Below are 11369 nucleotides of genomic sequence, written 5' to 3'. Positions count from 1 at the left end.
GTGGGTGGATTGTATTAGAGCAAGGACGGAGCGTGGCGGAGGAGAGCTACCATCTTCATTGACGTGATCAAGGAGACGATCGGGTACCACCATATGTCATGTACTGTTTTCTCTTCATGGTTCAAATTTACCATTTATGTTATGGATTTTTATATATCTTCTTATTTTATCTTTTTTTCCTTTCACATAGTCTATCATATGTTTCATTTCTCTATTCAATTCCGATATCTTTCTGGAAGTGGGTAAAATTGGGTGTGAAAGAGAAAATTTAACACAATTCTACCCACATCTAGAGAGACATAACTAGAATGAAACACTTGAAAAAATAACTTTGATATTTATAATCAAAATATTACTTCCATTGGATTAAATCCATCATACAAAGTCACACATAAAGATCACACTAAACAAGCATTAGAGCACTAAACTGAGAAATTAACCGAGTTAAGTTCTCTTCCAAATCACGGGTGTGGATACCCATTTTTGTCCGGCCTTAATAGTCTGAATTTAAAAAAATATTAATAACTTAATTAGGGATATAAATTTAGAGTGAACTCTTTAGCGTTAGTGATCAGGTGAGTTAATTAATTTTTGATTTCTTAACCATGTAACAATAATAAAAAATGGGGTTTTGCCAAATTAAAAAAAAGAGTGTCTGGTTAGTGGGTCTTTGGCCCATATTTTTTACCAGAAATGCTTTGCCAAGTAAAAAAAAAGAGAGAGTGTGTGGTTAGTGGGCCTTTGGCTCATTTTCGACAAAAAATGCTAATAAAAAAGAAAAAGGATATGCCAAGTAAAAAATAGGGTGTGGTTAGTGGGCCTTTGGCCCATTTTCGACTAAAAAAAATGCTCATGAGAAGAATATGGTACTAAAAAAAAGAGGAATAGGATAGAGATGAAATCAGAAAATCAACAAGTGGGGTTCTTGACCCTTCTGAGGTAAGTAGCCATCCCCTATAAATAGAAACTTTTTTTACTTTACCAGGAACCAAGGATTGAAAGAAAAAGCCATTAAAAAAAACAGAGACTGAAAGTAGTCTGGGAAAAAGAACAAAGAAGCTTTGTGATTTGTCTGTTTGTAGCTTTCATTAAGGTATTCTTTCTCTTCTCAGACTTTATTGTACAGACTGCTCATATATTTCTATAACTGCTCATATATTTCTAAATACATGTGAATTATTTCTGTTGCTTGTTCCTTTCCTTTTCACCTTTGTTATTCCTTTCACGTGTAAATAAGAATGATTCCAGATACAGAGCATGAAAATAAATTTCTATCATGAAGACCTAGACTAAAACAGATACATGAAGACATTGAAAGACTAAAATATACATGAACTAACAAAACAAAACAAAAAAAAAGGTAGTAAAATACAGTAACCAAATACAGTGCAACCAAATACAGTGCAGTGCAAGAAAGGGGAAGGCTTTGTCCTTCACGCCCTCACTGAGTCACCGATGGAGGATGGTGGCTCGGAGTTGTGGCGGTGTGTTTTTGGGTCACCTTCACTAACCCTCGCCGGAGCATCACTGAAAGGTGGTGACTTTGCCGTTGTGGTTGTGTTGCTGCTCCAATCTTCCTATTTCTCCACTCAATCGGTTCTGATTTCGCATAAATCATCACCAACACATAACAGATTTGAATGTTTTGACCCCTATCTCACATTCGCGTTGCTCTCGCCAGACCGCCGCCGAAAGGCGGCGACTTCGGTGTTGTGGCGGCCCTCATCAGCCTCGACGTGCCTTGCCATGGCTGCGGCCACCATGGCCATGCGCGCATAAGAGAAGGTCAGCGTAGGCTAGGGTTTCAAAAAAAAAAAAAAAAGGAAGAAGAAGAGAAACAGGAACGAGAGAGAATAAGATAGTGCGTAAAAAAGGGTAATAAAAGTAACTGATTGAAAAAGAATTGGAATTGATCCCCTTGATAGGTAGCGTTTGGCCCGACTTATGTTTTACTTTTAAGTTACTTTTAAGAAAAGTTGGGCCAAACACACTTGATAATAAGCTCTTAAAAAATAAGTTACTTATAAGTTACTTATTCTTTTACAAAGAAAATATGAAAAAGTGACTTTTAAGTAAAAAGTTAAATGAGGGAGCTTTTTTCAAATAAGCTGTAGAGAGATTACCTCCACCCTCTACCACAACCACCACTTCAAAAATCACCTCCACCACAACCGTCCACCACCACCACCACCACCACCGCCGTCGCCACCGCCGCCATTGCCACCACCACAATCACATCCACTACTACCGCCACCCTCCACCACCACCACCTCTACCATCACCTCCACCATAACTATCCACCACCACCATCGTTGCCACATCCACGACAACCCTCACCACCACCGCCACCACCTCCATTGCCACCACCACCACCATCTTCATTGCCACTACCACAATCACCCCACTGTTACCCCCACCCTCCATCCTCCACCACCATCATCATCACCACCTCTACTATCAACTCCACCACAACCGTTCACCACCACCATCGTTGCCGCCACCCTCCACCGTCATCACCACCACCACCATCTCTACCATCACAACCGTTCACCACCACCATCACCTCCATTGCCCCCAACACCACCACTTTCATTGCTACCACGAACATCACCTCTATTGTTACCACCACCCTCCACCTCTACCATCACCTCCACCACAAACGTTCACCGCCACCACCGTTACTACCGCCATAAGCATGCACCATCACCATTGCCGCCTCCGAACCACTACCACCACCATTTCCGCCAACTCTTCCTTCATAACCCGTTCTACCATCGCCTCCACCATCACCACCACTGCCACCACCTCCACCACCGGTAACAACCACCGCCACCGCGACCACTGCCAATAGGTAACACCGACCTCCAACACCAACGCTACCTGACCCTCCACCATCATGTCACCTCAACCACCTGGTGTTGTGAATTTAATAACTAACTAATAGATTTTAATTAAAAGCAGTTTTTAAGTTATAAAAAATTAAAAAACTGACAAACAACTTTTACTTTTTTCTAAAAGATCTTATTTTCCACTTTTACTTAAAAGTAACTTTTAAGACAAAAAAAAGTCGGGTCAAACACTACCATATGACTCTTTCTTTCTTTTTTTTAATTAAATATAAGCAACCCTAATTGTGCTACGGGCCCTGGGCCCTTCTTCCTTGGTTTTCTATTTTTTAAAAAAAAAATTTCTTATTTCTGAATCTACTTTTTGGCTGGTCCGTTTGTTCCCTTTTTTTTTTGTTGGGTTCTTTTTTTTTGGTCAAAGTTGCAATATCATTAATCAAGAGGCCTTGGCCACAGCCAAGAGGCAAGACAAACAACATCTTAAATACAAGGCTTTGCAGATAAACACTACGCTCTAGCCTACAAGATGCAAAGAGTGGTGCAGAAACAAAGGCAACCACAAACTAGGACATCCTAGTTACAAACAATATTCTAAAAGGAGCCCCCAACTATTAATGGTAGCAACTTAGCCAAAAACAAGGCTATCTACTCACAATCATTATACAAAAAGGGAAGCAAACTCCTATACTACCAAAAAACCAACTCCGTTAAGAGTTCATGTCTTTCTGTAACTTCCTTGCAAGCGCTGGAGGAGGGTGCCATATCCAGTCCTTCATTAGGGATCTTTGCTGGGCAAGTTGAGCTACTTGGTGCGCAGCCTCATTCCCCGAGCGATTTACCCAGGAGAAACCCCAATATTCCTTGCCCGACCTGAATTCCATTATGTCTCTGATAATTTGTTGTATCTCCCAGACTACCTTCTCTCTTCTGCAAGCCTGTATCACTGGCAGACAGTCTGATTCAAAGATCACTCGCTCACAACCCAAATTGGCAGCAAGAGAGACAGCCTCTCTCAGTGCCAACGCCTCAGCAATCAGGGGCGACGTAGCAAGAAGGTGTGCAGTAAACCCATGGATCACATTACCTCCCGCATCTCTGATGAGGATACCCGCCGCTCCTTTCCTTGAGATTCTGTCAAAAGCTGCATCTGTATTAATCTTCAAATGGGTCATCGGTGGTTTTCTCCATTCCCCTCTGGTCATGGTTGTCCCAGCTACGTGTACGTTTTGAACCTTTTCTTGCTTCGCTGAAAGGAACTCCTGGATATTGATTGTGATGCGATTTATTGTCACCCAGGGACTTGGTTCAATACCCTGGAAAACACTCTGGTTTCTAGTCTTCCAAATCTCCCATAAGGTATAACCCAGGTTTGTCATCGCATAGCTACAGAACTCTCCTTGTTGACTGAGAGCATCCATGGTTTCTGCGAGCCAGAACTCAAAGGAGGGAACGTTCAGGGCACCTGGATTCAGTTGTAATTGGTTACCAAACCAAATTGGCCTTGTCCAATTGCACTTCAAGAGAGCGTGGGTCACCGTCTCTGGTTCAGATTGGCAAATGGGACACAGGTCAGTTCTAGAGCAGTTTCTACGCCTCAGATTGGCATTCACTGCTACTGCATTTTTGCACAATTTCCAGAGGAAGACTTGGATCTTACGAGGGAGTCTGGAACTCCAAATCCACTTCCAAAGTTTGCTAGCAGGGGAGGAGGAGGTGGAAGCTCGGGATTGGATTGGGTTACCTGCTTGCTTGGCTTGCACATAGCCAGATTTAACCGAGTATTCCCCATTTCTCACAAACGGCCAGATTAATTCATCTTCCTTATCAGTCCAGCTTAGCGGGGTTTGGAGGATTTTCCCCAGGGTCGTGGGATGGCACCTTTCCAGAATTTTCTGGGCATCCCACTTTTTGGTGACAGGGTCAATTAAGCACTTAACTTTTGTTCCTGGCTCTACTGTCTCATCTCCTAGAATCTCCCCTGAACTCACCCACCTATGCTTCCAAAGATCTGTTTTTTCCCCATTGCCCACACACCACTTAGCGTTTGTTAGGAGAAAATCCCTTCCGGCCATTAAACTTGACCAAACCCAGGAGGAGCTCCTAGGGAATTTGGCTTGCATGAAACTAGTGTTGGGGAAGTAGATGCTCTTCAAGATTCTTCCCCAAAGGGTATCACCCTCCTTTAACAACCGCCAAGCTTGTTTTGCAAGCAAGGACAGATTTAAGGATTCGAAATCCTTGAAACCTTGGCCCCCATCAATTTTCCTCTGGGTAAGAATGTCCCAACTACGCCAGTGTATTCCTCTTTCTTTGTCTCCCCGCCACCAGAAATTTGCTACTCTTCTGCTCAGATCCTTACAGAAGCCTCTTGGCAACTTGATGATAGACATTGCAAAGGTTGGTAGAGCTTGTAGGACTGCTTTAATCAAAATCTCCTTACCAGCCTGGTTAAGTAAACTCCCCTTCCAACTCTGTATCTTGTTCAAGAATCTGTCTTTAATCCACGAGAGGGAACTAATCTTTGACCGACCCCACTCTGCAGGTAATCCTAGATAGGTGCCTGGAGACTCCCACACTTGAATTTGGAGGATATCTGCTAGAGCTTTCCTCTTCCTGGGTTCCATAGATCTGCCGCTTAGAAGGCCAGATTTTGTAGCATTGATCCTCTGCCCCGATGCTTTTGAAAACTGGTCAAGTATCTTTTGTAATTGATAGAGCTCCTCTTCCTCTGCCCGCGCAAATAAGATAGCATCGTCTGCAAAAAATAAATGCGTTAGAGGTGGGGTTGTTCTTGCTAGTCGCACACCTTGGAGGTTGTTACTTGCTTGAGCATGCAGCAGCATATGAGACAACACATCCATAGCCAAAATAAAAAGGTAGGGTGACAGTGGGTCACCCTGTCTCAGCCCTCGTTGAGGTATTATTTCTCTGCCTGTGGAACCATTTAACTTGTATTTATAGGTAACTCCCCGGACAAGCGTCATCACCAAGCCAATCCATTTACTGTCGAAGCCAAGCGCAAATAGTGCCTTTTCCAGGAAGCTCCACTCTAAACGATCATACGCCTTATTCATGTCCAGTTTGATGATTACATTCTGTTTTCCTTTTGCTTGATTTTTCTTGAGGAAGTGGAAGGCCTCTTGCACTATGACCAAGTTGTCCTGGATTTGTCTGCCCCCGATAAAAGCACTTTGATTTGGGGAAACAATGGAGTTCATGGAGCTCTTTAACCTTGTGACTATAATTCTGGTGATCACCTTCAGGATGAAGTTGCAGCAGCTAATAGGGCGGAAGTGAGAGACGTTTTCTGGTTGAGCTATTTTAGGGATCAGAGATACTTAGGTTTCATTGATTTCTTTAAGGATCTCCCCTTTTTCAAAAAAGGTTTGCACAGCTGCAATGACTGAGTCCTGGATTGTTGCCCATTGCTTTTGATAGAAGAGCCCACTTAGACCATCCGGCCCAGGAGCCTTTAGGTCCCCAAGGTCAAACACTGCTCTTTTTATTTCCCATGGAGAGACTTTTGCTGTTATTTTCCTGTTAAGCTCCTCATGCACCACCTTCGGAACTGTTGTTAGACACTCCTCAATTTGGGAGGTGGTGCTGCTGGTGTATATTCCCTGATAATGGTCCTGAAAAAGCTGCCTTATATCCTTTTCATCAGTTACCCAGATCCCGTTTTCATCCTTCAATCTATCGATTTTGTTTCTGTCCCGCCGCTGTACCGTTGAGGCATGAAAAAACCGAGAGTTCTGGTCCCCCCATCTCATCCATTTGATTCTAGATCGCTGATTCCAGTAGATTTCTTCTCTTTTCCAAAGGGTCTTGATCCTGATTTGTAGTTCGCAGGCTTCAGCTCTGCTCTCCTCATCAAAGGGACCTTCTTGTAGCTCTTGAATCCGCCTCTGATTTTCAATGATCTCTTTGTCTGCTCGCTTGAATTTAATAGCACTCCAGTTTCGCAGTCCCCTCTTGCAATTTTTGCACCTTTCCAGGAATTGTCTCCAAAGGTTTTCCGATCCCACTGATTTCTCCCAACCCTCTTTAACCACAGCTTGACAATCCTCTTCTTCCTCCCAGTAGGCTTCATATTTAAAGTCTCTGTTGCCCCTGACCCTCGGAGATAGTTGAATTACATCGGAGGCATGGTCTGAGCTTATGATTGGCAAGGCAAGCACTAAGGCATTTGGGTATTTCGATCTCCAGCTCCAGTTGCCAACAACCCGGTCCAGTTTCTCTCTGATGGTCCTTCCCTGTCTCGGATTACTAATCCAAGTGAACTTGTTTCCTTTTAGTTCCAGGTCCATGACTTCCATGTCCTCCAGGCAGTTTCTGAGCAGTTCCATGTGGCTCCTTACTGGTGGGTGTAGTCCTTCCTTTTCATGTGCTGCTAGAACCTCATTAAAGTCTCCTACGCAGAGCCAAGGTCTTTGGAAGGGAGGCTTTAGGCTAGAGAGAGTATTCCAGAAATGTCTTCTCCTATTAAAAACTGGATCAGCATAAATAAAGGTCCCTGTCCACTCTATAAACTTCTCCTTGTCAAGAATTAGGGTGTCTATGAAGTTGTTTGTTGCTTGTTGTATCTCCACTTCCATTGAGTTTTTCCACATAAGACAGAGGCCTCCAGAATGGGCCTTGTTTTTTTTAAATCATGATTCAGTTTCTTTTGGTACCACATATGGACCTGCTTTTAATTATCAAAATGTAAGTACCAATCATTAATTAATTTCTCTCTAACTAATTATTTACTTAAAAGAATCTAAACATATATTTTCTTCAATGTTGTTAATAATCTATCTATAAATTGCTAAGGATCAAACCCTTTTGCAAATAAAAAAAATCAAAAAAACAAACCGTTACCCTTTCTCAAAATGAATTAATCTTTTGAAAACTAAAAAATATCATAACCAACTCATGTTTTTCTACCAAGAACTATGTAGCATTGATTTTCTCTGTTGATAGAGAATACGTAGGCTCGAGGTCACCCCCGCCAGGCACCCCAAATAAAAAATCTAAATTTTGTTCTTCTTTGTAGAATAATCTTTTCATTACACTAGCAACTTGTAAATATTCTTTTTAAAAATAAAATACAAGACATTTTCTTAAGGGTAAAATAAATAATTTAGAAAGCTAAGAAATTTTGTATAATTGACCATAGGTAACCGTTTCTTAACGGACGTTGTAGGGGGCCAACACTTCCTTAAACGTAACCGACTCCCGAATCTAGATTTGGTTTTTTTTATTATTTGGGTTCTCTGATGTTTTCCCTAAAAACATTAGTGGCGACTCTTCTGACACTCGATTAGTTTTAATGCGCCGTCCCGCCGCGACCCCGGTTGCGACAACGGGTCTTCAAATGTGATATTGAGAATTATTGAACTGTTACTGGATAGAACATGTTGATTCATTGAATCATTGTTCTGCTGAGGCTTATGCCGTTGGATTGGATTATTGTTTTACTAAGACTTATGTTGCTTGAACTGTTTTATTGATCCTGAAGTTATGGTGTACTTATACGATGCGGGTTCATCGTATACATAAATAGGAAACAACGATGCATTGGTGGAAGAACTGGAAACAACGACGCATAAATAGGGTGCTTCTGAATTGGTTTTGGGGGTTTTGATTCGTTAACACTAGTCACTTTCTGTTACATCAAATTTTTATGTAATTTTTCTTCCTACTTTGTGTTACTCATATCATGTATCTCATTCATCTCTTTTTTAAACTACTCCTATTCTCTATATGTGTGAGTGAAATTGCGGTGTGAATGAAGTTTCACTATTAATTATATTCTTTATAGATCACTCAAATAAAATTTCTAAAATTTATTATTTTATTTATTTTGTGATTAAATATCAGGTTTCAATTTGCAAATTTGCAAATGGATAGTGGTACAATACAATGATGATGGTTGCAGGGAACAGAGTTAATATAGACTCTCATCACATACTAGATGGTTTATGATAATGGTGTAGCCAGCTCTTGGAATCGGTCAACACATGGTAAAGATTATTGATATCTCAATCTCATTTTAGTTTCTCTTTTGCCTTGTTTTTTGATTTACATGTAATATTTTATTAACTTTCATTCTTTTATTAATATAGCTTCCCATAGAGTTTGGACACTGAATCCTGCACAACCCATGAGAAGTGTTTTGATATGGACTCTCATTATGGTGATTTAGTTTCTCCTTTTTCTTGTTTTTTAATTTATTTTTTAGATTTCTATTAATTAACTTATTAACCCTCCTATTCTTATTATTGCAGCTTCCTATAGGGTTCAGACAAATCATTCACCAAATGCTCCAGCAATATCATTAACCATCCACCATTCATGTTATATCATCCAAATGCTGTATTCACCATGAGGAGGGGTTTTAGGACTGGCTATAGGCATATTGGCCATCCACCACACCAATTGGTTTTCACCATGTTGATGTAAATATATTTTTTCCTTCTCTTAATAACTATTTGTGTACTTTTCAGTATGACTTTATAGTTTATATAATTTTTTTTTCTTTTATTATGCAGGATGTTGCTTTATTGATTAATCATCCTACCAATGTGCCCATGGAAGCTGAAAACACATCTTATGAGGTAAGTAGGCAAAGTGTTATAGTCAAATTTGAATAAATATGATAAATAACCTTTCTAGTTCTTAAGAAAAAAAATTCTAACTTTTTTTTCCATTTAAGTAGAATCATAAGACTAGTAGCATTTCTTTGTTGTTCCTGGCTTTTCTTTGCCTAGTTCAATCTTTGTACAGTGGTTGGAGTTCCCTTAATACTCCTTTTTATATCTGTTGGAACATGTTGTCATGCATTTTGTCAAAACAACCGATTGTCGAAACAGATGCCGTGCCATCTGATCTCGTGAAGCTAGGGCATCAGTCCTCAGCTTGTGTTTCTGTTGTGGGACCTCTGAAGATTTACTGAAGATATGTTTTTGAGTTACTTGAGGAGCAAGTATCTATTCCAGAAGGGTTTATTTGTTGGGTTGTTATTTGTTGAAACAATCTTTGTTAAAAGATTGGTTTCTATCTTTACTTGTGCAATAAGAAACCGAATCTATCAAGATTGCGTTTTGAATTGCTGTTACTGCAATCTGTTTCTTCAGCCCGTGCCAACCCTAAAGCCCATGCTACCGCTGCTGAAGTCTATAAGAGGATGAAGACCTAAAACGTGAAGATGGTCGAAGCTGATAGAGAGAGATCGAGTGTTTTAGGATTTGTTATTGTGCTTTGTCCTTTGTTGGTTGTGGATCTGTCTTTGCTCACTGATTCTATAAAGCAAAGAGAGATTCTGTGTGTTTGATTGCATTCAAACTCTACTTGTTCATTGTGTTTACCAATCACTGTGGCAGTGATTGAGAGGAAGTGAGAGGGGCTCTCATACTTAGGTTGAGATTCTAAGTAGAAATACACTGGGTAGATTAGGAAGTGAACTATGAACTGAGTTGTTCATGAGTGTCTGTAATTCCTGAATCTTGAGATAGTGGATTTCCTTTCTTTGGGTGCAAACCCTCCAGACGTAGGTGAAAGTTTTCACTGAACTGGGTTAACAATTACTGTGTGTTATTGTTTCTGTTGTTAAGTTTTGTTTTACTGTTAAGCGGTTGTCGAACCTCTTGTCCCAGCATCGTGCAGGACAATCGTACCAGAGGGAACCTGAATTACAATTGGCATCAGAGCAGGCACCCTGTTCTGGTTGGGTGAGCTCCAGGGAGTTTTATTCAAGTTCTCATGGATAACAAGGAGGGAGGATCAGTCAAAAGGCCACCCATTCTGGATGGTACTAACTATGACTACTGGAAGGTTCGCATGACAGCCTTTCTCAAATCAATTGACAACAAGACTTGGAAAGCTATTGTCAGGGGTTGGAAGCACCCCACTAAGGCTGAGGTTGAAGGCACCTCTACTACTGTTGTGGAAAAACCTGAAGAAGAATGGACCAGTGTTGAAGATGAAGCTGCTCTTGGAAATTCAAAGGCTCTAAATGCTATCTTTAATGGAGTTGACAAGAATATGTTTAGGCTGATCAATACGTGTACTGTGGCAAAGGATGTTTGGGAAATTCTGAAAACTGCACCTGAAGGAACTACTCGAGTAAGGATGTCAAGGCTTCAGATGCTCACTACTCAATTTGAAAATTTGATGATGACTGAAGAAGAGACTATTTCAGAATTCCACATGCGTGTCCGTGACTTGTCTAATGCTTCATTTGCTTTGGGAGAACCTATGTCAGATGAGAAGCTTGTAAGGAAGATCTTGAGATCTCTTCCTCAGAAGTTTGCTATGAAAGTCACTGCAATTGAGGAGGCTCAAGACATCGAGAACATGAAGGTTGATGAACTTATTGGCTCTTTGCAGACATTTGAGTTGAAACTTAGTGGAAAATCTGAGAAGAAGAATAAGAGTATTGCTTTTGTGTCAAACACTGATGAAGGTGATGATGAAGATTGTGAGGGTGAAAATCTTTCTGAGGCTCTGGCCATGCTAGCAAGAAAATTCAACAGAGCATTG

The 11369-nt window shown here is 40.8% G+C and overlaps 1 long non-coding RNA gene across 1 annotated transcript; it reads left to right on the top strand.

The window, feature by feature from the left end:
- The first annotated feature begins 617 nt into the window (after window positions 1-617).
- LOC130737671 (uncharacterized) lies at window positions 618-10403 on the top strand. The gene is made up of 5 exons (XR_009018849.1): window positions 618-1093; window positions 8709-8851; window positions 8954-9024; window positions 9116-9286; window positions 9380-10403. It is a non-coding gene; the product is annotated as an uncharacterized LOC130737671 (long non-coding RNA).
- The last annotated feature ends 966 nt before the right edge of the window (window positions 10404-11369 follow it).

The sequence above is a fragment of the Lotus japonicus genome, chromosome 2 (genome assembly GCF_012489685.1).
Source record: "Lotus japonicus ecotype B-129 chromosome 2, LjGifu_v1.2".
Taxonomy (NCBI): domain Eukaryota; kingdom Viridiplantae; phylum Streptophyta; class Magnoliopsida; order Fabales; family Fabaceae; genus Lotus; species Lotus japonicus.
The sequence above is the reverse complement of the archived record's forward strand: the minus strand, read 5'-3'. Positions and strand labels throughout refer to the sequence as shown.